The sequence below is a fragment of the Pelodiscus sinensis genome, chromosome 5, assembly GCF_049634645.1.
Source record: "Pelodiscus sinensis isolate JC-2024 chromosome 5, ASM4963464v1, whole genome shotgun sequence".
In the NCBI taxonomy this organism is placed as follows: Eukaryota; Metazoa; Chordata; order Testudines; family Trionychidae; genus Pelodiscus; species Pelodiscus sinensis.
This window is the reverse complement of record NC_134715.1, coordinates 108,340,955-108,368,455: the sequence shown is the minus strand read 5'-3', so window position 1 is coordinate 108,368,455 and position 27,501 is coordinate 108,340,955. Positions and strand designations below refer to the sequence as shown.

At 40.6% G+C, this 27,501-nt stretch overlaps 1 long non-coding RNA gene across 4 annotated transcripts in view; it reads left to right on the top strand.

Annotated features, from left to right (window-relative positions):
* Window positions 1-27,501, top strand: part of LOC112546628 (uncharacterized) — a 120,815-nt gene that overhangs the window by 66,754 nt on the left and 26,560 nt on the right. For 2 of the 4 annotated variants that reach the window (XR_012904366.1, XR_012904365.1), the window contains 2 exons: window positions 24,265-24,298; window positions 24,424-24,614. The exons of the other annotated variants lie outside the window; for them this stretch is intronic. This is a non-coding gene — a long non-coding RNA (uncharacterized LOC112546628). The remainder of the gene's footprint in view (window positions 1-24,264; window positions 24,299-24,423; window positions 24,615-27,501) is intronic. 4 annotated transcript variants of the gene reach the window in all.

Sequence of the window (27,501 nt, the reverse complement as noted above, 5' to 3'; positions counted from 1 at the left end):
GTACATGTTTAACAAGAATTCATTTTTGCACAGCCTTTTTATTGTTCTAAATACATTTCCCATAAGAAAAAAAAACTAATGGCCTGCACCTTTAGTTATTACAAACTAGAACATTATCCTGCTCCCTGGAATAATATTCAATTAGAGAAAGCAGAAAGTTTATTTTTGAAACAAAACAGAGTTTTCATTCAAGCTAGTTTATCCCTTGCCTAACGCAGCTGCATATGAAAAGTGCCTCATAACCTTTAACTATAGCATAACTACCAAAATGCTGCTATATGACAAATATCACTGCAGCCATGTCAACTCACAATAAGCTATCATGTACCACGTGGGCAGTTATGTATATGTTAGAGATCAACGGCACATGTGACAAACAGTGCTTATTTGCCAAAACCTCAAGGATTTAGTTTTTGAATACTGATTTAAAAAGTCCTCAGAACGTTTATGAGAAATAAAGCATATGACCAAAACAAAAGCATGTGACTGAAATGTAGACATTCAGAATAACTTATAATCTCTTTGACTAAGCCAGTTACAACCACTAACAGGAATTTTTCTCCTCTAACTTTTTCTCCTCCTGAATTTTTCTCTAAATTTTTCTCCTCCTGAATCCCTTCCAAACTGCCTTTCCATCCCTCCACTGCATTGAAAGTAGACTCGTCCAATTTTCTAATGACTTCTTTATGCACCGTTACCACTTTAGCTGATGGGTCACACACCTTTCCACACTTGACCTTTTATCCAGCCTCTCATTTTGGACCATTTCTCTGTCCTACCAGCCTTCATGACTCACCAATAATTCAGACTAAGTATGACCAAAATCTTGCTCTTTCTTTTGATGTCCTCTGCATTTCTTCTCTTACTCATTATTGTGGATGGCCACACCATTTCCTCCATCATTCCTCTTGGTATCACTTTTGACTCCTCCAGAATTATACCAACTCTATCCAGAATTATACCAAGTCATGCCACTTCTTCCTCCATAACTTATCAAAAGTCCATTCTTCCTTTCTGTCCCATGGCTAAAGCACTGTCTTTGTGATAACGGTCTTTCATCTTGATTACTCCAAGCTCCTCCCCTGAGGAGCACTAGGTTCCAACTGTCTTCAGTCAGCAACAGCTATAATTACGCATCTCCATTCAAAAGCAGGACACGTTATTTCCACTGGTAGAAAAGAAAGAACAGTTTCCATAGTTTTAGCTTAATGTATTTATTTAATTTTAATATAACAGTAGTCTCAGAAGACAGTTTAAGTAATACAAAGTGGGAGACTATGTAATTACAAAGCAACATTTGAAAGACTGAGAGACTTGGCTGGAAGGGACCAAGAACAAAAATGCCAAAAGCAGAGCAAAGGTAGCCACAGATGGGGAAAAGCAAAAAGGTTGTAGCTCGGCTTTTGATTGGATATTATAATTATTATTATAATGCAATACGATAATAATAATAATAAAATAATAATAATAATAATACTATAATATCATCAATAATAGTACTACTAATAAAATGGCAATAATTATCTATTATATATCTTTAAGAGTGTTTGTGGATTTGTTTGTGCAAAATAAAGTCATACTTGGAGATTACCTACTAACACCAAATTTTGCATAAACAATCCTGCTACCTACATTAGCTGAATGCACTGCTTTTTACACCAGAATAGGCTGGGTAAAAGGTTTAAACAATTATTTTTGGTTTTCATCAGAAAAAAGTCATGACTATTATGGGTAGAGTTCATAAAAAATATTTGCTAACAAAATTAAAATCCAGTCACCTATTCAACTGTCACTTTAGTGCAAAGAAGAATTATAGTGTTATAAATCACAAAATAATTCAAATTAGTTACTGAAAGTGTAATGGAAGCTTTATGAATTTCTGATTCAAATGTACTATATATGGTAATCATTCAATAAATGAATAATGTTTACAAATTTAAAACTATCCCTTTACTTCTCTTTTGCAAGCACATTACAAAAAATATATTACATATAGTTAATTTCTTGAACTTTCCTATAAGTATAATCTATGCAAAATGACTTTGCCTGGTCAATGATGGGCCTCACCTGCTAGCACTACTACTACTAAAACACTACTAATATAATAATATGCTCTCCTGTGTCTAAACTCTGACAGCTTAACAAAATTTAACTAAAATATAATAAAAAGGAACATAGCCCCATAAATCTGCAAGCCAGTGAAGAGAAACCACTAAAAATTCACCTTTCAGCGGTCTATAAATAAAACAAAAACCTACCAGATGAATCCACATGGTGATAAAATAGCCTGATTCTGCTCTTGCTCCCCTGCATAATTACTCCTGATTTACACCAGTATGAGTGAGAAGATAATCAGGCCTCAAAATATCTTGAGCTTCAATTGGCTATTACAGTTCATGCAGGAACTTTCAGAATGATCAGTGGAAAACTTTCTGCTTCCCAACCTCTCAGAAGTATACTGGAGGATGCTCAGCAGGTCTAGCTCCCCACATATCTGCTATCCCAAAGGGAAATAAGGCAGCCTCGTTTGTAGGACCCATCAGTTACTGTTTGTATGGTGCTTTGAAAAGGTGCATGGTATTATTAAATAATAATATACACACAATAACAACATACATATATACATTAGAGAAACATTATGATTGAAAAGTCAAATACACAAAAGTTAGGAAATGTCAGAATTAACGTTGCACATGTAGCCTGAAGTCAGCCTGCTTATGCATATGAATTACGATGCAGTCTGTAATTACATGATCAAGTACAATTATTTTTCAGTGAATGGGCAGTCATTCAAATTTCTTTTCATTTGCACAAATGGAATGTGTGGCTCCAGGTCTTATTTAGCACACAACATTTAAACCCACACACGAAATAGAAAATGATTAATTTCCTTATGGGCATCTCAATGGTGCTGTCATCATGAGTGCTTCCCAAACATTAATGAATTTATCTTCGCAATGCCCCTATAGAATAAGTAGTTTTATTTTTCATATTTGACAGCTGGGAGACTGAGACAGAGAGAGATAAAGGACAAAACTGTCAGATGGACACTACTTGTCAATACCTAATTTAATGCCTAATTTTTCAGAGTACCCAGAAATTTTTAGCTACTTGCTAAAAACAGTATTTTTTCCACAGCACTCATTCCTAATGGGAAGTATTGAGCAACCTCAATAACAGGTGTGATCCTGTTCCATCTATAGTAACACTGATAGCACAGGTTGGACCTCCCTGGTCCGGCACCCTTGGGGTGTGTGTGCGCCAGCCTCCCCTCTGGACTCGTATCCACAGCTTCAGCACCACATGAACAACAATAGACCTGCCACCCCACCAGAGCTCGTGGCCACCCTACTACCCCTGGTGAACCATGGATGTTGTTGGACCAAAGAGTCCCAGACCATAGAGGTTCAACCTATACAATAGAGATACATAATATGGGAGCAATCTAATACAGGCTGTACATCTCTAATCTGGCATCTCTGGTTTGGCATCATCCATGGTCCAACATGATTATAGTTAGCTAGATGTCCACTTATCATGAGTGTGGCCAAGTTTCTTGTGGTCCCACAAAGTTATTTACAGCTACCAGTCCTGGCTCTCAGTGTCCTGTGCTGAGCTCTAATTTACCTCTGAATGTTTTCTAATAGCCCAGCAAGCAGTGAAAGTGTTGGTAATACTTCTAGACAACATTGACCTCCCTTGGTCTGGCAAATTCTCTGGTTCGGCTCCAGTCAGGTCCTGAGGATGCCAGAATAGGAGAGATTCAACCTGTAGTAAGAGTGAAACATTGAAGTTCACTTGCTGGGAAACAGTCAGTCGGTATAGGATGCAAAACATAGGCATCACCAGTTTTAAGGATGATCTGCCATAACTGTCTGTGTGTTCTGGTTTGTATGGAACCTAACAGAGTGGAATCCTGATCCAGGACTCAGGCTCCTAAACAATACAACTAATAATAATAATTAATCAGTACTGAGCAATCATGTAACCTTATTACTTGTTTTCAAGGGCCTCTCCACTTTAAGCAATGGACTCAGTTAATAAAAATAAAATATTCTGGACTTCTGTAGTGACTGTGGAAGATGTTGTCCCAGAGCATGCCCCCTTGTGGCATCATCTGGTCCAGCATGCAGTCTGCCTTTAGCTTCCTAATGGCTCATGCATAATGCAGAATACTTAAAGTAAGATTTTTCCCCTCCTTATGGGGGCTTATTTGTAATGCCATTTCAGAACACTGACTCATTGCCTCTTGTCCCTAACATAGGGACAGTCAATTATTTTTTGTCAAGATCCAGATTTCTTGGTCAAGGTATAGTCAAGATCAAGACTCAAGAGAAAATAATAATAAAAAAACCACAACAATGATGATGATACTAAATAAATAAAAAGATTTCAGGGACCATTCAAATTGTCTGGCAGTCTGAATTTGGCCCACAGTCTGTCTATTGACTATGCCTGTCCTACCCCTTCCTCTCCTTGATTCAGGTGTCCCACAGTTCTCATTCTTGGAGTGTGTGGCAAACAGACATTTGTTTCCACAAGCAGCCTATCAGACCTCTAGCTCTCTCTAGGCTGCTACTGTCTTACCACCCTGGCCTAAATTAGCCTCCTGATCTCCCTGTCATGTGACTGATAACTCTTCCCATGTAGGGAGGAAAGCTTAGTGCAACCAGGACCCAATACCTCTTGAAGGGGCCAGTCACCTTGTGACTGCCATCTGAACATCTCAAAACACTTTGGAAACATTAAGCATCATGACCTCTGTGGTTGGGAGGTATTAGAATTGCCATTTTACAGGTGGGAATACTGACAGTAACCACTCCCATATAAGTAAATTACCTGCTTCTGTGAAATGCTTAACACCCCTGGTGAGGGATCCATTTCCTGTCAGGATTAGGGCCTAATCTCACAACACAAACAGAAAATGCACTCAAAAGAGCACCCCCTGGGACCGAATAGCAACTGTCACATGCCAACCTCGAATTGTCAGACTGGAAATAAAGCATATATTTTTAACAAAAAAGGGTAATTATCCAATGGAAGAGTTTTTCTGGGGAGGCTCTATCACTGGCTATCTTAAACTCCAGATTGGATGTTTTTTCTAAGAGATGCTCTATGAATTATTTTGAGGAAATTCTAAGGTCTGAGTAATACAGACGGTCACACTAGATAATCACAATGGTCCCATCCGGCTTGGGAATCTATGAATTAAGGCTAGTTAGAGAAATATTAAGACTCCAGAATCCCTAAAAGCAATGTCAAAATTAATGCAGCATGGATTTTAACAAGCGGGTTCACAAAGTCTAGTCCTCCCACATTTGAAGCAAATAGGAAAATGTTACGATATTTACAGAAAGGATTTTAAAAAGTAGGCACAGCTAGTGCACTCCCTTTTGTTAGGATCAGGTCCCTCGTGTTTACAAATTACTGTGTATTTCAAGGCTTATTTAATTTTTAATACAACAATCTGTTATGTAATGAGATCAAATTTTAGCAAAACTTATTATTGTGTCTTGCAGGATGACTAATTTGTCTTTAAAGGTTCTAGAAAGCAATTGAATGTGGTTTTTATATAGAGCTATGTTACGGGGCTGGTACACTCTGTCCCAAAGGGGACATTATGGTTCTACAGCTGCATTCATTTGATTGCCCTAGTCTCAGGGCAGAGTCAATATGACTGCTCTTCCTCAAAGGACAGCATGGTCATTCCAGAGTTGACAGCACTATCCTTAAGCAGCAGGACAGTATGGTCTAGTGACCAGAGTCCATATGACTGCCCTCCCATGCAGGGTTGTGTTTCCTAATGGTCAGAGTCTATATAGATGCTCTCTTTCACAGGGCTGTGTGTCTTAGTGGCAGAGTCAGTATGACTGTCCTTCTTTACACAGCTGCGTAGCCTGATGGCCAGGGCATCTGGGGAGGTGGGCTGCTGCTTCCTGGCAGGCAGTAGCCAGGCTAGGGGAACCCAGACCCTCGCTACTTCACTGGGTCCCAACCCAGGGCATTGCTGTTGACAGGGTTGCCCATCACCTGCTCAGAGGAGATTCTGTTGAAACACACTGAACCAAGTACTGGTTCACTGCTAAGTCCCCTTGGATAACTTCCCACCTGTTCTTCTGAAATTAGTTGTCTTGTGGGTCCCATGGTATCGCCTCCCTTTGTGGTGTCAGGAAGTTAGTTGCCACAGTCTGGCTGGCCTCCGCGTCCTGGATTGTCAGCACTTCTTATGCGGGAGTCTGCAGCACATGTCTGTTTCCTTTGACAATCAATCTCAATTGAGCTGTGTTGCTTATCTGGGTTCCAGCTGGAGCACTCCCAGTAGTGTGGAGAGAAAAATTGCTGCCTGTAAGGGTCCTCTGTTGCCTCCATCGGCTTCAGGGAGATGAGATGGGACAGATCCAGATCTCTAGATGTCAGCGTGAGGATAAGCTATTTCAGTGCCCAAGAGACACAAGCAGAAAGTCACTAGACCCTGTATTCCAAGGCACTGAAATCTTGATGGAACAGTACTTCTGTTTCTGCTCTGACCTAAGATAGTATAGGACATATAGGGAAGAGGAGGGGAGGATGGAGGGACTTAAAGTACACAGGAAGTGGGAGTTTGTTTACATTTATTAGAAATAGGTGTCCTCAGGAAAAAAAGCAAAATATAAGTTTAACACAGGCAGACGTAAACAGAAAAGCTCCCCAGCTTAGAATTCACAGGGGGCATGAATGTGTGGATTGGGAAAGCAAAATGGCCAACAAACAGTGTTTAACCCGCTAGGTCAGCTGCAGTCCATGCATGAAGCTTTTCCAGGAGCATGAGTAAACCTCCATCCAATAAAAAAGACAAAAAACAGGGGAATGTTGTAAGGAGAGAGCCTGGAACATTGGACCTAGTGAAATACTTAAGGCCTGAACCAGAGGCTGTGAACCAAAATCAAGTCATGTATTAAAGCTCGATACTATTCTTCAGACATTCCTCTGGCAAGATAAGGAACCCGACAGCCAAATACGCTCAGAAGGAAGTCCCCTCCTTGACTAAAAGAATGCAATGCCCTGCCAAGAGGCTTGGCTCAGAAAGCAGCTTTAAAGATCCTCAGGCTCTGATAAAGAAAACTCCCTCAATAAGGAGGGAAAAGAGACCCAATTATAGATAAAGTGGTCATTTGAAATCTCTTATGACCCATACTACATTTGATTCCCCTCTCTCTGAGATCTTGCTAATGCAGCAAGACGTGTTTTTAATCAGATTCCAAAATAAATACAATTTATGCCAAGGCTAGTACCTCAGAGAGGATTAGTTCTGCTTCTGCCACTTTTGTAAATATTAAATTGTATTCAATTGCCATACTTCCAAGAACCTCAGGTCTCACGGATACATTTTAAAGCAATACATTAAAGTAGTGCACACTAGTGGTCCCATTAGTGAAAGTGTTGAAGCCTGTACATTTATAAGCACTCCATTCAAATCTTGCTACCATTGTGCTGTATGGAAGACATTAATGTGTTGTTTTAATTTGAGAGTTAGGCACTAAAAAGCTCTCATCAGGAATAATTTTCAGCCTTCCAAGATAGAGGAAATAAAATAAAGCACTAAAAATAAATAATTCAAGGCAGATTTTATTCATTATGCTATGTTTTCTATGGACAACTATTTGTGTAATTTCTCTTACACTGCCAGTCTGATCTGCATCTCACAGTACTTATTGCTTTAGACAAACTGTTTGATTTATGCATTTACATTTTATTATTAAGGCAAGTTTAAATCTGTCTAGGCCTCTGTTCACATTTTCAACACCTTAAAATTAAAAAAAGGAAAAAAGGACCATAGACAAGCCTCAGCAATTTCACAAGTCCCTTTTCAGACTGGGATGTATGTATTCTTTCTGGTTAACCCTATTCATACTATATCTATATCTATATCTATATCTATATCTATATCTATATCTATATCTATATCTATAACCTTAGAAGAAATGGCCTGTTAAATACCTAAGGGTATGTCTACACAACAACATTAATTTAAAATAATGTTGAAATACTATCAAGCTGGAGGACTTCTTACTCTGACTCCTGTAACCCTCATTGTATGAGGAGTAAGGGAAGTCAGAGGAAGAGTGCTTGATTTTGAAGTAAGTGCTGTGTAGACATTCCCAATTTCGAAAAAAGTTACACAATTGACGTAACCTCAGTTTGCTTAATTTATTTTGAGTTAAGCCTGTTTTTGTTTTATGTTGCTGTGTACCCTAAATGCCTTGGAATTGCAGATTTTTGTTGCAGCAAGGTCAACTCTGGCCTTTAGTTACCATGTGTTTACTGTGTGTCCTGTTTAGAGTAGGAAAACTATTTGTTTTAAAACATGGTTAGCTACCATGATTTTAATTAATATATACTAATATTTACATAGTAATAATTCATTAGTTAGCAATGTGTCAATTAACATAACCCAGAGCTTATTCTAGCAGAATATTAGCCATCCCCTCTACCTTAAATGTATGTAGCTAGCTGCTCATCCAGTTTACCCTCAGTCACATTTCCTCTATTTATATGTTCTTCATTGCTGGCTTGTCCCCTTGATGTTGGCTGCAAGGCTATTTTGTGAGTACTGTGGCATTTGAAATTATGTAAGTGGAGGATAAGGGTAATCATTCATGTACTAGACAGCAGACGAAAGCTGAGCATCTGAAAGGATCAAGAAATAGCATTACTGCATCATGCACTCGGGGCCAGATCAGATGATCAGGAAAAAATACGCCATAGTATCATAGGACTTTCAAATAAAGGTGAACATTTGTTAAATCAAAACCCAGATTCATTCGCCTTTCACATTTTTTCATTACTTTTCTGCTTGTGAATTGCTATAAATCTCTGAGTGGCAGGATTCTTTACGTGAGTAAATATTCACCATTGTAAGAGTTGTCCAGATAAAGAGTTCACAGCAAAGGATTATGCATTCAAAGGCTGCGTGCCACCAGGCCCACCGACAAGGGGGAGCAAATAGGGCAAGGGCACAGGGGCCCTGAGTCTCGGCTGCCGTCACTGCTAATTCAGTAGTGGCTGAGGTTGGGGCCCCTGACCCCTTTGAACTGCCGCAAAGTGCTGCTCCGTGTAGCTTTGAGGGGGGGAGGGATGGGGAGGGGCAACACAGGCATCACAAAGGGCTGATTTCCCTAAGCCATGCCCCTTGCACCCTCAGCCCCACCCCGTCTGAGGGTATGGAGACAGGCCCCACTCTCACCTTGCCGCAGGCCTGTAGTAACTGTCAGCTTCGCTGCATGCCACTTACATGTAAACCTGCAGTGGCACCAAAGTGGAGGTGTCCAGGCCATTCCAGTAGCTACTGGCTATATCATAATATACAAGATTAAGATTGCAAGGCAATGTCAGGCCTAAGAAGGAGAAGAGGGAATGGATGAGGGAGAATGAACTCAGTAATGCCAATTCCAGCAGATCATGAGATTGACCTCTAAATCATGCAATTTTAAAAAAGTATTTACATGTGGTTTTTGGGCTGCTCTTTAATTTTGGAGGGGGAACTGTGCCACAGAATGCATCCCTGGTGACAAGGACACTCACTGCTCAAGGGTGTCCTTTGCTCTTGCTTCCCCTCCTCTGAGTACAACTGTGAGCTTCATCAATGGGTTAGAATGCAGAGATGGCTCCTTCACATGAGCAGCACAGAGGAGAGCAGGGTGCCTCTTAGCCAGCCACTACATAAATCTGGAAGGGAGAGTATTGTGGGTAAAGGATATTTGCCTATTGGATATTCACAGCAGCAGGCAGGGAAATGAGTTAATGGACTCCTGCTAAAGTTACTTACTGCAGGGGAGTATTTTGATCACTCTTTAGTTCATTACTCCATTGCTGTGTTTTCTCAGGTTCATGCTGCATTCCCTTTCCTCCTAGTAAAGTTTTCCTCACAGTCTCAATGCCTGTGAATGGGGCAGTATTTCTTTAATTATCTGGGTGGGAGCTCGAGCTAAGAGGGCACCCCAAGCTATTCTGAACTCAGCCCTTGGTGCCACCTATAACAGCTGGCAGAAGGGTTACATTTGCTGCCATTCAGTACAGGGGAGACAATATCAATGGGAGTTGTGGCTGCTCAACATCCCTCAAATGCTGTTGTAAGTATTAATGTAAGCCAAAATATAGGGTACTGCAGCTGGGTCTCTAAATTAAGTGGCCAGATTTTTCCCACACAGCTCCAAGTGACAAACCTATATAGAAGCTTACCAATGAAATCCAATTTTGCACCTCACCTGAGCTGACATACCTAAGCTTCTTGTTACCCAACTTTAGCGTGTGCCCGAGTGATGGCTTTGACTTTGTTTTCTTTATACCGTACATTTGCACTTTAGAGATGTCTGCCTGTCTGTTATGGCAGCTACCATTTTGTGAAGCAGTATCAATGCAGCATGATACAGGAGACACATATTGTGCTCTTTCAGGAAGAACATACTTTTGTTTTTTCTTGTTTAGTTGTTTTCTTCATAAGCAGATAAGAATAGTCATACTAGCTCAGAACATTAGTCCATATAGCCCAGGAGCCTGTTTTCCAACAGAGGCCCATGCCAGATGCTTCAGAGGGAATGAACAGAACAGGGCAATTAACATCCAGTCTCACTTTTTGGCATTTGGAGGTTTAGGGACACCCAGAGCATGTCCATCCCCAACCATCCTGGATAACAGCTATTGATGGACTTATTCTCCATGAATTAATCTAGCTCTTTTTGAACCCAGTTACATTTCTGGCTTTCACACCATTCCCTGGAAACAAGTTTCACAGATTGACTGTGCATTGTGTGCAGAAGCACTTCCTTATGTTTGTGTTAAACTTGCTATCTATTAATTGTGTCAGATAACCCTGGTCCTCGTATTATGTGGTGAGGTAAATAACATACCCTCATTCACTTTCTACACACCATTTAGGATTTTATAGACTTCTATCATGTTGCTCTTTAGTCATCTTTAAATTTAACTGTCCCAGTCTTTTTAATCTTCCCTGATATGGAAGTTATTCCATACCCCTAATAATTTTTGATGCCCTTCTTTGTACTTTTTCCAATTCTAATATATATTTTTGAGATGGGGTGACCAGAACTGCACACAGTCTTCAAGGTGTAAACATTCCAGAGATTTATATAGTAAGCTTATACTTTCTGTTTTATTACCTAGCACTTTCCTAATGGTTCCTAACATTCTGTTAGCTATTTGACTGCTGTTAAACATTGAGTAGATGTGAGCTGTCCACAATAATTCTAAGATTTCTTCCTTGAGGAATAATAGCTACATTAGACCTCAACATTTTGTATGTATAGCTGAGATTGTTTTATAACATGCATTACTTTGCACTTATCAATACTGAATTTCATCTTCCATTTTGTTGCCCAGTAACCTAGTTGTGAGATCCTTTTGTAATGCTTTTCAGTTTGCTTTGGACTTAATGATCTTGATTAATTTTGTATCATCTGCAAACTTTACCTCCTCACTGTTTACCTCTTTTTCCAGATCATTTGTCAGTATATGTTTCTGGTAATTCCATTATTTATTGTTGTTTCAACCAATTTGTTTTGCACTGAAGTTAGGCTTACTAGCCTATAATTGCCAGGATCATCTCTGGAGTTGTATTGTCATTACGTTAGCTATCCTCCGGTCTTCTGGCATAGAAACTGATTTAAATTATAGGTTATGTAACACTGTTAGTACTGCTGCAATTCATGAGTTCCTTTGGAATTTTTGAGTGAATATAATTGCAGTTAAACCTCACGACACACCTTTGATGTAAGTTAAAGTTGTGCCCATTTACTGATGGGTAAACAGAAGCAAAAGGTAGTAAAATAGCTTGCGTAAGGTTGCAAAATGGATAAGTGACAGAGATGGGAATAGAATCCAGGTTCTAGATGCTTTTGGTAGGAAACCTACCCTCTTCCGTAGGCTTCTGAGCCCATGTTCCAACCTGAGCCACAACTCTGAAGTGCTGTCCACACATGCATGTTTAGAGTGCTAGTGCAAGTCTCTCTTGCCCAGGTCTGTGGACCAGGGCTGGGGGGCTTGCTTCTGTGGGCTCTGCAGACATCCCTTTTGGCACCTATTTGTCCACTGCCTTGCTATATGTGAAGTCATTTTTACCAGGGCTATGTCTAGACTGCAAGCCTCTTTTGAAAGAGGCTTTTTCGAAAAAGCCTCTTTCGAAAAAAGCGTCTAGACTGCAAGCGGAACTTTCGAAAAAGCAAGCCGCTTTTTCGAAAGAGAGCACCCAGGCAGTCTGGATGCTCTCTTTCGAAAAATCCCTGTTTGCATTCAAGAACGCCTTTTTTCGAAAGAGCACTTTCGAAAAAAGGCGTTCTTCCTCGTGAAATTAGGTTTACCACCATCGAAAGAAAAGCCGCGTTCTTTCGATTTAATTTCGAAAGAACGCGGCTGCAGTCTAGACGCAGGTGAAGTTTTTTTGAAAAAAGGCTTTTTTCGAAAAAGCTCCTGAGTCTGGACACAGCCCAGTATAAAATTGGTGTAAAAATTCCGAATGATAATTTTATACTAGTTTCATCACTTTGCAGAGATGTAAATGATTCTACCAGGTGTAAATGGAAATTCAGACCTGTCGCTTCCTTATTGGCTACTTAATTTCAGTCTATTAGGGCATTTGAACAACTTGGTACAACTAAAGCTGAGCATAAGTCATAAATCAGATAGAATATAATGGTCAATTTTAACATTCTAAAAGTTTAGAAAATCTTTCTCTATATATGAAAGCGAAGGAAATAACTCTTTGGATGCAATTGTTATGTTTATTACTAACTTTATGTTATTTTTATGGCATCACTGGGATATTGAAGACCTGATGCAAACCCCACTGGAGTGAGGGGAAAGACCCCCTCTGACTTCAGTGGAGGTTTTTAAATCACGCCCTAAGTCACTTGGGAAAAGTGGATGTTGCCTACTTAGCAAAGCATTCATGACATACCTCAATGTCTGTTAATATTCATTAGAAAAATAGAAATGTGCTTAAATGATGCAGAGGTTACACAGGCATGTTGACACCATGAAATTCTCATTTACAACTAGCTTTTCATTCAAATAATATTTCTATTAAGAGTAATGCCTATTGCCTGAGGAGTTAATGTGGAAAGACATCACACAGTGTTGATTAACAGAGCCACAGTGAGGTCCTATTTACCAACAGATGTCTTAATTAGAGAATGGACCAAATTCATCCTTGGTGTAACACTGATTTGTCTTGTTGATTGCTGGCTTTTCCTGGTGCCTTGTGTATATTTGAAGAACTCTAGTAACACCCTGCTCCTTCTCTTGTTTGGTGGGACATTCTACATTAGGAGTATGGATAAGATGATGAGCAACTAAAAGGACTGGAACTATTCAGCTTACAAAAGAGAGATGACTAAAGGGAGGAGATGATAGACATCTATAAAATCATGACTTGTTTGGAGAAAATGAGTAAGGAAGTGTTATTTGCCTCTTTGCATAGCTCAAGAATCAGGGGTCACCAACAAAAATTAATAGGCAGTGGGTTTAAAAAGAAGCAAAGGGAAGTACTTCCTCACACAATGCATAGATAACTTGTGGAACTCATAGCTAGGGGATGATATGAAGGCCAGAATTATAACTGGGTTAATAAAAGAATTAGGTAATTCATGAAGGACAGGTCCATCAATAGCTATGAACCAAGGTGGCTTCCTTGATCACAGGATGCTGTTCCAGGAAGGACTGCTAAGCAGAGATTGGGTTCACCTTTCAAGGAAGGAGTAGAGAGTATTTGGATACAGACTGGCTAAACTAATGAGGAGGGCTTTAAACTAGGCTTGAAGGAGGGGCAGGTGACCAAAGCCCACAGGCAAGTGCAAAACATGGAAACCTGGGAGATGGGACAGAAATGGGAGGGAGCATAAGCTATAACAGCAGAGATAAAGGAAGGACAAGGCACAACTGGGGTGCAAAATCAAATCAGTTATCTGCATATGAATGCAAGAAGTATGGAGAAAAACTTGAAGTGCTAGTAAATAAACACAACTATGACATAGTTGGTATCACAAAGACTTGGCAAGATAATATATATGATTGGAATATTGGTAAAGAAGGGTATAGCTTGCTCAGAAAGGATAGGTAGTGTAAGAAGGCAGGTGCTGTATATATTAATGTATACACATGGACTGAAGTTGAGATGGACATAGAAGACAGACTTGTTGAGAGTCTCTGGGTTAGGTTAAAAAGGTTAAAAAACAAGGGTGATGTCATGCTAGGAGCTCTACTAAAGATCACCTAACCAGGCAGAAGAGGGAGATTAGATTTTTTTAAAACAACTAACAAAATTATCCTAAGCACAGGACTTAGTGGTGATGGGGAATTTCAAATACACAGGCATCCGTTGGGAAAACAACACAGCAGGGCACAGATTGTCCAAAAAATTATTTGAATGCACTGGAGACTATTTTTTATTTCAGAAGGTAGAGAAAGCTATGAGGGAGCAAGCTGTTCTAGATTTGAGAACAGCTAGTTGAGAATTTGAAAATGGAAGGCAGCTTGGGTGAAGGTCATGAAATGATAGAGTCTGTGATTCTAAGGAATAGTAGAAGGGAGAACAGCAAAATAAACACAGTGGATTTCAGGAAGGCAGACTTCAGTAAACTCAGGGAACTGGTAGATAAGGTCCAATGGGAAGCAAGACGTCTACACAGCTTTCTCTTCTGCAAAAGCCTATGCAAAAGAAGAATGGATTAGCATATTTTCATTCTTAATTTTCATAATTAATTGGGAGCCGTTTTTGAGCAAGAGGTTTTTGCACAAAAAGGTACCATCTACATAGCACCTTTTTGTGCAAAAACCCTCTCTTGTGCAAGAGTTGTTCTTCCTGGAAAAATGGTTTACAGGATTCTTTTTCGAATGAAGCCTGTAAACCTCATTTTTTCAGGAATAAGGGTTCTATTGAAAAAGGGTTTTTTTTTTCTGAAAGAACTGTCTAGACTGCTTTTTTTTCCTGAAAAAACCTTTCTCGAAAAAGCAATCAGATGTGATTATGCAAATGAAGTGTGAGATTTATAAATCTGTGCTTCATTTGCATTTTTTATTTCCTTCATTTACATTCCTCTTTCAAAAGAGGAATGTGGTCTAGACTCAGCCTAAAAGGGGATGTGATAGCAGTTTTCAAGTATGTAAAAAAGAGTGTTACAAGGAGGAGGGAAAAAAATTGTTTCCCTTAACATCTGATGACAGGAGTCATTAAAGCCATCAATGGGCTTAAATTGTAACGAGAGAGGCTTAGGTTGGACATGAGGAAAATTTCCTGTCAGGGTGGTTAAACACTGGAATAAATTACCTAGGGAGGTTGTGGAATCTCCATCACTGAAGATATTTAAGAACAAGTTAGATAAACATCTATCAGGACTGATCTACATGGTGGTTGGTCTTGCCATGAGGGCAGTGAACTGGACTTGATGACCTCTTGTGTTCCTTTCCAGTTCTACTATTCTATGATCAGGAATACATGCTCTGGGTTTTCTAAGACTCTGCCAGAACTTGGGAGTTGATGACAGGGGATAGGTCATACAATAATTGTGCTGTTCTGTTCATTTCTTTTGAAGCATCTGTCATTAGCCACTGTTAGAAGTCAGGATATGGGGTTAGATGGATATTGGTCTGACCCAGAATGGCCATTCTTATGAGATCCCCCGATGAATGGTATTACATGAGTGCAAAGAACCCTAAAAACAAATGTTGAACATTGACAATAATGATACTCACAAAGGTGACATGAGTCAGTGTTTTGGTCCATATCATTAGCTGGGGTAAGTCAGTGCAGTTCTGCTGAAATTCTGACAATTTTTTTCCTTTGGATAGCATTCCGGATTTTCAAAAATATAATATGAAACTGACATAAGGTAATGAATAACTACTTCTTATTAAATTTGAAAGGCACCTTTGAATATTACTGGTATAATTTATCACAATCATCTATATGAACTTCTGTTTAAATAATTTTATAATGTTACTTTATCTCATTGGGTTTTAAGCTAATATTGGTTTACTTTGTATTGAGAGCTATCATTACCTACATAAAAAGAAATGAACCTCTAACCCATGTTCCCCCCACTATCTCAACACCACAACTATACCTATGAATGATTTGCCCCACTTGAACCTAGTGTCAGAATTCTTTATACTGATTCAGCCAGTCCCTTTCTCCAAATTAAAGCTGTAACAAATTATGAATCATAATAGGAACTCCTTACTCACACTGAGTAGTACTTTATTCCACAAATAGTCCATTGACATCAACAGGTGTGGACTATAATGGGGGTAAACTGTGGCTATCATAACAGTGCTGTTGCTGGTATCCTAGTGCAGGTGTATATTCATGCAAACATGCATGGACAAATATGCAGTGGGTGAAATCCTGGCCTTACTACAAACAGAAATTTTGCCACTGAGTTCTACAAGGCCTGGTGTTCATCTGTTGGCACTAGGCCTACATGCTAATGCCATGGATACCAGCAGAAACACTCCCACTTAGATGCAGAGTGGAAATAGGATTACAAGGCAGTACCACAGGGTATGTCTACACTACCCCTCTAGTTCGAACTGGGGGGGGGGGGGGTAATGTAGTCATACGGAGTTGCAAATGAAGCCCAGGATTTGAATTTCCCGGGCTTCATTTGCATAAAGCCAGCCGGCGCCATTTTTAAATGCTGGCTAGGTCGGACCCCGTGCCGCGCAGCTACACGCGGCACGCACTAGCTAGTTCGGATTAGGCTTCCTAATCCAAACTAGCTGTACACCTCGTTCCACAAGACGTACAGCTAGTTCGGATAGGAAGCCTAATCCAAATTAGCTAGTCTGTGCCGCGTGTAGGCACGTGGCACAGGGTCCGACCTAGCCGGCATTTAAAAATGGCGCCGGCCGGCTTTATGCAAATGAAGCCCAGGAAATTCAAATCCCGGGCTTCATTTGCAACTCCGTATGACTACATTACCCACCCTAGTTCGAACTGGGGGGTAGTGTAGACATGCCCACAGTTAGCACAGGTGTCACATTTCTGTTGTGGTTACTAAACACTTTCTAACAATAAAACACTCAAGTTTATACTTTGCTCTAATTTTGCTTTTCATATCCCAGTAAAAGCATAAAGGTGGGGACAAAAGAGTGGAGGCTTGTAATTAAGTTTAATTGTAGGGATGCTCTGCTTGGTAGGACTATAGGAATTAAGCACTGACACCCACATAGAGAGTTCAATCCTAGGTAGTGCTGATCCCCCTCACTTTTCCAAAAAACTTAATGAGAGTTAAGGGTGCTTAGTGCCTTGCAGGAATGGTCCTTTAGACGCTCCATTGGAGCAGGGCTGAGAGAAGATGTTTGCGTAGCTCATTACAAAGTTAAACCTGTTATCTTGACTTTCAGTGTTCTGCCCAATAAAAAAGGAGGCTTATACAGAGACAGTCGTGAGAAAATAATTAGCCGAGTCATGCTGTGTGCCCTCATCAAAATGAAGGAACAAAACACAAATCTAGAAGAATGAAAGTTTTCATAAGTTTTATCCTTAAGTTTAATAAAAAGACAGGCTAAGCAGCAAGCTGAGAGGTTTGCATCAGATTGAAAAGCACTCATTACTAAGCTTTACACTGAGATGACAAAAAGAAAAGGGAGAAAAAACCAAACCCTACACAACCTGATTTCACAGTAAAGTCTAGTAGCTAATTATTTGCTAAGTTTCCTGCTGATGTTCCCTGTCTGAGTCAGACTTGATGAAGACTACTGTCAGCGGGAGAACAGAAAAGATGGGCCCAATTAGTTCAGAACAAACCCATTCTGTTCATCACTCATGCTTGCTACTTGTCTGGTACCAGCTCACAGCTTCCCATTGACCTTCCTCTTTCATTGTCATTTGAAGTGCAGATGCTCATCTTCTTTTAAAATCTTTAGCAGTAAAAGCTCAATAAATCACAACTTGCCATCAAGGCACCAGTCTTTTACACCCTCAAGAGGTGCACAAGAGGGTTTGTTGGGGTACACTCATTGCTGGGATACCCCTTGGGGCTGCATATGGGGATTAGCTCTCCATGGGCTAATGCCACAGCACCTCCTGCTCTCTTGGAGTCACACTGCTTCCTCTTTGTGTCATGGTCTTTTTCACAGCTTTGTCTTCCAGCCAGGTCTCAATAGAGATTTTTTTCCTTCTGGGGTAACAAAGTCTCACCAGATCAGCTGTCTAAGGCTGTGTCCAGATTCAGGGGTTTTTTCGAAAAAAGTAGCCTTTTTTCGAAAAAACCTCACCTGCGTCTAGACTGCAGCCACGTTCTTTCGAAATTAAATCGAAAGAACGTTGCTTTTCTTTCGATGGCGGTAAACCTCAATTTACGAGGAAGAACGCCTTCTTTCGAAAGTTCCTCTTTCGAAAGAAGGCGTTCTTGAATGTAAATAGGGCTTCTTCGAAAGAAAGCATCCAGACTCACTGGATGCTTTCTTTCGAAAAAGCAAGCCGCTTTTTCGAAAGTTCAACGTGCAGTCTAGACGCTCTCTTTCGAAAGAGGCTTGCAGTCTAGACATAGCCTAAGTGCCATTTCAGGCAGTATTCGAATTCAAACTCAAGTTTGCCCTAGGTGCAGCCTGCTAGGTTAATTAGCCTCTTAATCAGTCACTTTAACCCTTTTAGGGGTGATATGGAGTAAACACCCTATCACAGAGTCGTTGTGACATACAACTGTCAACATGTGGAAAAGCTCTGCAAACAGACTTCAGAAAAAAATAAGGAACCATTTCCTGTACCTTACATACTCCAGAAGGGACCACATCACAGAAGAAATCACCACATGCTCCCACATACTGGAAGGGGAAAAAAATCAGGAAAGTTAGCTAGAAATCATGCAAGAAATCCAAAACAACTGTCAGAAAACCACAACAGCCATCCAATATAAACTAAAAATGAAGCCAACTACAACTTACTCCACAACTCATAGAACACCACCTCCAGAAGAAACCGTGACACCAGTACCCATCAATGGTCATTACATGGCACCTGATCATCAATTTATCAGACTCTTCGTAACTAGTCCTGAATTGCTCATACTCTACGGGAGTGTCTAGACTACATGGCTCCGTTGACAGAGCCATGTAGTCTAGACACACCCTACAGGACTTAACTTCTGCCCCACCACAGAGCCTGACACCATGATAACAGGTGGTGAACTAGAAAAAACTCTTCTGCTGACTCCACCTCAAAAAATTCTTTCAAAACAATGCGGTAACTTGAAAGGTATCAAAAGAAAAAGGAATCATCTGATTAGAGAACACAGAGAGGAGAAAACCACACCTGTGTCATTATACCAATTGCTTCAGAAAAAAAAGGTACTGAAATTTCTAACAAGCTTAACCTCCAACACAATCTCTCCACCTATATAGTCTCTGAAATCTAACCACCAAATAGTTATTAAACCAGGATAAAAAGGGGCCAGCATCAACCAAGAACTCACAAGGATGATCCACAGCCAACGGGAGCTGCAATCTCCTGTGCCTACAGAGGTTCAGGTAAATATAGCAGCGGTAGCCCACCAGAGTCTAACCCTGGTGACTCGGATCTCACCTGTGTGCCATTTTTGCCCACCCCTGCTATATACCAACATCCCTCAAAACGATTGCATAGCTGTATCCTAATATTTAGAAGACGACATACATCACTAAGATGTTCACCCCAAACACATCACCCAACTCATCCATTTCATCCTCACTGTGGCAAGGTCTACTTGCTTCTGCCCCTTTCAGTCCACAAACAATTCTGAAACCTTCTTCCTGTAAACCACTTGGTGCAGTGTATTTACAATATTGGTTTCCATCATATTTACACATTATGTGCCTTCATCTATAGTCCTAGTGAGCCATCAGCTCCCAAGGCCAGTAGGAAGAACAAACTCTCTTCTCCTTTGTTTTCTCCACCCCTTCATTCTATGACTTTTTGTATCCTCTGCTTAATGGTTTAATTAGCCTCCTGGCTCTCCTCCACCTATCAGTTAAGCACAGTTCTGCTTAATTAGGTCTGTTCTGCAGTAATTAACTGGAGTTGCAGTGATCAGAGTGCTAGCTTGGTTGCTATTGCCTAGCATTCTGTTACGCACCTTTAACAATTTTACATTCAACAACACTTTGTCCAAGCCATGGTGTGGTGGGGTGTCTGCCCCACACTGGCCAGAAGGGGTTAAAGCAGACTGGAAGGAGCCTGCCAGAGTCCTGGCCAAAAAAGGAGAGTTTTTTTTAGTAGCCAATCAACGTGTGGCTTGCTGGGGCAGCCCTAAATATACAGAGCTGCCCAGCAGAGAGAAACAGTTAAAACCTGACCAGGGAAGACGCAGGACCTGGTTCCTGGAGAAGCACTTTCAGGAGAGCATTGCTGGGCAGGCTCAGGGGGGCTAGAGAGGTAGGTTTCCGACTGATACCTGCCAGGCTGCTGGTCTTGCCACTAAGGCTAGGTGGGTTCAAAGGGTCCTGGGGGAAGTGTCTCAGGGAACAAGAGGCAGTGAAGGGGAGAATGAGAGGGCAGGACAAGGCTACTGCCAGAGAGTCCCTGTGGGTGGGACCCAGAGTAGTGGGTGAGTCTAGGTCACCCCTTCCCACCCTTGCACTTCATCTTGCCACCAAGGCGTGACCTATGCAAACAGTGGCTTGCTCCTGAGACAGAGGGGCTAGGCTTGGAGGCCACCGTGAGCCACAGTGGCAGTAGAGACTAAAGACTACTGATATAACCCTCAGAAGGGCAATGTCCTGAAGAGGATGCCGTGGTGGGGATCCGGAACAGCAGGGTGGAGTGAGAATGAGGGAGACACCAGAGAGAAGGAAGCACCCTGTGGACTAAAGAACCAATTCCCTGGAGCAACCAGCAGGAGGCGTCATGGGAACAACCTTGTATACTAGGATCTTCCTCCCCCCCATATGTCAACTTCTTCATGGGCTTCTTTGAGGAAGATTTTTCTGGATAAATAAGCCATAAAACTAAGACATACTTAAGATACATTAATTATATTTTCAGCTTCTGACAGATTATTTAACTCCTCTCCCTTAAACTCTACCACAGCTTCAACAATCCCCAACCATCCATCAAACTTCCTCTGGAATACTCCCACATAAGCATCAGTCTCCTGGACATCACAGTCAGGTTCAACACTAGAACACTACAGACAACTATAAACAAGAAACCATGGATCACCTTCATCACACCTATTCACATGGCTACAATAACCTCCCAAAACATATCAATAAACCTGTACTATATAGCCAGGAATTGAGATACCACAGAATATTCTCTGAAGAGAAAGTCCAGGATATATACTTTAACATATTCAAAAACACCTTTACCAAACAAGAACATGCTACCAGATAAATAGATCACATCATGGAATGGGCTACCCAAATACTCTGAGATAACCTGTGTAATGCAGAAACAAAACTGACCACACACCCCTAATTATTATTTGCTTCCCCACCATGGCTGAAGGGGTGTTAATGAGCTACTTATTCAGCTCAAATGGTCCCCTGAAATTTGCTAACTACCTTATGCTAAACTATTTGTTCCACCTTGTATTCAGCTGCAACACACTGTGTATATTTTTCAGACCTGAAGAAGAGCTCTGTGTGGCTCAAAACCTTGTCTCTCCCACCAACAGAAGTTGGTCCAGTAAAATATGCACTTTAGTTAATGATTTTTGTATGCCCATCACCATGGCATCTGGGTGCATACCCCACACAAAATGCAGTAACACTTTCTGTAATCCAAAGGCAGAATTATCTTTCTAGGTAGGTATAGAATCCTCTGTACTATCATATTTAAGTAACTGCCCAATTATTTGGACTTATTCTTACAATCTTCCAGCCCTCCAGTGAAAGACTGAAGTGTTATCCCCATTAGGTGAGGGACGAAATGGAGAAATAGCTGTGTCTCTTTATAAGGGTGTGGGGTGTTTCATTAGCAGTAAGTCACACAGTCAGAAGGCAGAGACTGGAAGAAGTGATCTTTACTGAACACACAGACACCAACATTACATGCTGCGTGTAGCAGCATGGCCCTGGTACTCTTGAGTTCCTGGACCTAAGTGATTTGCCCAGCATTACATGGGTCTGTTGCTGAACTGAGAACTGAACCTAAAAATCTCAAGTCTTCTCATGCCTTTTATGCCAGTCAAGCTTCCTTTGTGCTACAATGCACAACCAGAGTGTTTAACACAGGAATGCGCTGCTGTCAAAAGGTGATCTACTCAAAGGATATGTCTGCACTGCAATAAACACCCATGGCTGGCCCATGTCTGCTAATTTGGTCTCATGGGACTCAGGCTGCAGGGCTATAAAGTTGCAGCATATAGATCTTAGGGCTCAGCCTGGGACCCAGGCTCTGAGACCCAAGCCTCCAGTTGTTGAATAGCACTAATACCATGCTAAATAAAAGTACAGTTTAATTATTTGGCTAGTTTGACAGCCTCTCTTTTTTACAATATCTGATATTGGATGAGTAAGGACAGACAAACATTTGCAGCAAGGCAGGTCATAGCTCTCTGAACCAGTTCAGATTGCCTGTTTCCCCCATCTTCTGCCAGTGATGAGAAGCTGGTTGTTTCAGAGTCAGGGAAAGACAGAAGAGGCTTAAGGGAACATGGGGAGAAAGTTTGGCATCTGACTCAATAGGGACATGAAGCTGATATTTTTTGTTTGATTTTTTTTAACCTTTGTGCTCCAGGTAAACTGACTGGCTGGTGTGTGCCTTTGAATTTGCACAGACCCCATGTGGATATCCTTATGCTATCCTAGTACTTTGTGTCCTTGGGCTCAAACAAAATAAGCAAAAGAAACTTATGTCATCCTGATAGTGTTTGTCTGCTAAGAGCGATGAATTAATGACAGAGTTTATTAAACTTTTTTTCCCCTCTAGTTTTCTATTAGGGGGGGCTAACTCTACAGAAACAGATTATTCTGATCACAAGATTTTATGATGCATTAGATTTAATATGCTCATTTCAAATGAGGTTAGATAAATCGTATTTACAAAAAATTCTCTTGCAATAAGTTACAATTTCAAAATTAATTGACTTTTCATTTTTTAAACAATTTACTAATACCTTCCTCTCTGCGGTGTGAAACTGGAAATGCTGTCAGTTCGCCTTTTGTTTCCACTTAGTTTAACTTTCAGGTTCTCATGCACTAATCAATGCTGTATTATTTAGATTGCAAACATTAATGCAAGGGAAAACTCCTAGATTTAAAAAAAATTCTTTCCATTGGAATTCTTTATAAAATTATGCAAATATATTTGTCTTAAGCTTTGTAAATGCTTGTTTTTAGAAAATCTAAAATTGGCCAGAATTTGATCTAACTGTGTCTCTAAGTCTTTGAACATTAGATGATCAAAGTGCTATAAAAGAGCAAAGTATTGTTTTTATTATGATATCTGACACAATCATAACATCAAGGAGTAGAATTAATCAGCAAAAATTCCAAAATAAAATATTTACTTGCCTTTCCAGATAGGAGTCCATCATTGCTGATCAATGACAAAGATAAGTGTATCCAAGTAAGGAAAAGCTTCCTACAAACATCCCTGTTAAGCAATTAATGCCAGTCTGGAGGTGTCAGTGTTTGCCATCTCTCCGTTGTCACTGGCTGTAGGTAATGGTGATATTATTCACGTAAAACCCAACATTTTATGAGAACTGGCCAAATTTCTGAAGTTCTAGCTTCAGTCTCCTTCTCTGTCATTTTCTGTCTCTGAAGTATTAGTTTAGCACAAGGAAGTACTTTTGAATGTAGAAAAATATGCAACATTTCCCATCCTATCAATCCACTGAAATTAGGAGTGGGTTAACCAGCTCAGAAAAAACCTGGAAAGTCACACATCAAAGAACTCCCTCTCCTTTGCACATTTCTTTAACTGAATTGGAATTTAACCTTTTTGCACCAGTTCAGAACATCTCTCATTATTTTTCATTTGTAGGCCAAATCCAAAGCTGGTGTAAATTAGCTTAGTTCCACTTCCATACCTCCTGGCAGTGCCAGATTTATGCACATACTAAGTAAACTACAGTTTAGGGCCTCAGACTATGAAGGACCTATAAATAGAAAAAATGCTAGTTTTTAGTTGCATCCTCACCTATGTACCAGTAGATATGCAAATAAAAAATATTATTTCTATTTTTTTTGGTTCTTTGTTAGAATAATACATTTTTTGGTAATGTTATGGAGTCTTTTAAACTCGATATACCATGTCATAACCTGGCCCTGCCTTCTCCACACCTCTAGGTTTGCCAGTCTCTTCATTGCCTCTTCCCATGGAGTAAGTATCCTTTTCTAAGAACTCCTGTAGTTTGTTGCCATCTTCCTGGCTTTTTAGGCCCTGCATATTCCTGCCCACCTAAACCTGCTTACTATTAATTCCATGCTCCCTGGTTCTCCCTCCAGGTTCAGTCTCTGGAGTTAATAGGCCTGCTTGGCCACCTTAACCCCCTCCAGTCCTGGGGGGGCACAGAAGGACACCCCATCATAGAGTCCTTGTTAAATCTTCGTGGAATTTGTAAATTTCCCTTCCGTCATGCTAAATTTCAAGTTTAACTTCAAAATAAAGATTTTACACTTGGTCATACAAGTGCTTGGTAAGAAAATTATTTTCTCTTACTAAACAATAATTTCAGTTTATATCTTTGCTGTCTATAGTAGTTTTTGTTTCAAGATATGAAATACCTAGGTTTCCATTATTTTTTCCTACTGTTTTTCCCCTGGGAGTTGACCACAAGTTTAGATTCTAAGATCAGGAGAGTTGCAGGGCTCTTGGGTACAGCAGATGAGAAAATGTCACAGCACAAGAGCAAAGCAAGTTGGACTTTTTTGCCAATTGCTATACCCAGTTACATATTGAACCATGGCATTTGTAACACGTAGCAACTACAAAGCTATTACTGTATCTAAAAAGAGGGATAAATGGGTTCTTCACATAAAAATGACTTTTCTGCGCTAGGGATTTGACAGCGTGGATGAAGGAAGTGGCAGTCTGCTGAAAAAAATCATTTTGTAAAAATGAAATTCTGATCTCATATGTTTTGTCTATGTGACTGCTGTACATCTATATCTGATCTCAAATGTTTGCACATGCAAAGAAAGCTAAGTTAGAAAAAAAAACAATCTTCAGGCATACATAGATGTAGGGCCACAATTTGTACCTTTCTGGGAATATGTTCACGTACGCTAGGAAGAAAATTCTCCTATTGATGCACTGGGATTCTGTGAACTTAAGTTTTGTCTGAGAAGAATTTAATGCTGTCTAAGGAATCCTTAATCTGCATTTTTATGGTTAATTAACAGAGCTCATATGACTAGTGTGCCTGCCACGGAACAGTGTCTTTCTTCACTTTCTATTTCTCTCTTGCTGTGCCTTAACAGAAATTTATTTCGCAGTCTTCAAAATGTGGAGTTCATTTTCTCCGTTACTGAGAGATCCCTTTCCACACTCATAATTTAACTTCTTCAAGTCTGATTTTCATTTTCACTAACGTTCCTTCACACCACTCTTTCAGATTCTTTTACTCTTCCAGGATGGTAAAAAGGTGTCGTGGCAGAAATACAAATCAGACACAGAACAGTTGAATTATGGAGATACCATTAAAAATGCAAAAGGCAAGGTTTTATTCTTTGGTTTGGATACTTCAAATTTACAGCACTCATTCTGTATTACCAACCTCTTACATTCCAAAATATGAACTAGACCATCCCCATGAAACAATGAGAGCACTTTTAAAATCAAGATTTTTATCATCAGTTTTGGCCTTGGGGATTTCTGATCCCATGGGTCATCCTTTCAGTCTCTGCTTTGAAACTTTCAGAGCTAGAAATTACTTAAAAAAAAAAAAAAAAAAGGAAACCTTAGATTCTCATGTAATAAAATGGCTGCTGGAAGTGGTTCTTTAACTCCTCCCCCAAATATCAGTCTGAGGATACAATAATGAAGGTTGGCAACACGTGATACAGGCTTTATGTGAAAATGACAGCCTTTTGGCTGCAACACTAATGGCTGCCTAATAGAAAAGCATAAGGAATACATACTGGGAAGGGATGGTTTAAAGGTTTTATCAAGGTGAGTTTGAGATGAGCAAGTTACTCATATGTGGTGAACCCATATACCACTAGGCTCAAAATGGATGCCAACAAAACCTCTCTGCCTCAAACACATCACCTGGCTTTTGATGTAATTTTGGAACCGTTAAAATAATTTTACACTTAATTTGACTTCAAATCTTCAGGCTGCAAAATGCTTTAGTACTCCTGTGCTTTGCAAAGAAAGCTAGAGACAGGTTCTTAGGTTAACTGTATTCCAGCACTATGATCCACAGGGGGAGGAGGCAGGTAATGTCTCCCAGCACTAAATGCTCAACCTCCCCAGCTCAGTAAATGGCACTGCTCAGAACAAGTCTCATGAAGCTCAATGTCATTGCCAGTACAATCGGATTTTCAAAGTGTTCTCAGGCTTTCTGTTCCCAAAGAAAAATAAATGACAACAATTATAAATAATGAGAGCAGTTCTTGCCTGTGATGGCAGAGTAATGAAATGGCAATGTGTGACAGCAGCAATCTTCCTCCACTTCTAAATAAAGATTCCTTATCGGCAGCGGGGTCAGCACAGCAGAGTCATTACACAGCTTTCTCTCCCCATTCAGCTTCCACTGCTTTCTTCCACTTGTGGTTTAAAAAAGAAATGTTGTTCCTTGAGCAGCCTCCTCATTCAGACTTAGTCTGTGCCGGATAGACTCACGTCACAGTAAGGGACAGAGGAGCTCATGCTAGTCTGGGGCAGCACCAGGAGCCATCCCAAAGAGGCAGAAAAGCTCCTCTGCAGGAACTCTGACACATGCAGAGGTTGGCTGACTGATGCAATGCTGCATGGCGCTTATACAAGCCAGAACGTCAACCCTCATGGTTTCTGAAGTGCAGACGCTGCTTCATTCATAGGAGCAGGCCCACTGGCAGCAATTCTAGGCTCTGGGACAAAGTAGTCTATGAGCCCCCCCATGCATTCACAAACTGCACCCGCGAGGACATGGTCCACCTGACATTTGGGTGGCGCTGTGTCTTTGCTGGCTGGTGCCCAGTGAACTGACGGCACAGCCAGAGTTTCCCCGTGCCTGCCCCCAGGAAGCCATTTTGGGAGGGTAATGGGGGCAGCAGCCGTGCGCTCTGGGACACAACTTGCTTTTCATCCCATTCCCCGGACACTAAAGAGTATGTCTAGACTACATGCATCTGGCGACAGAGGCATGTAGTTTAGGCTACCCGGCATAGGAAAATGAAGTGGCGATTTAAATAATTGCCGCTTCATTTAAATTTAAATGGCTGCCACGCTGAGCCGACCAGCTGTTTGTTGGCTCAGCACTGTAGTCTGGACGCTCCGCGGTCGACATCAAAGGTATTTGTCGACCTCCCAGGTATGCCTCCTGGGATGAGGTTTACTTGGGAGGTCGAGAAATGCCTTTGATATCGACCGTGGAGTGT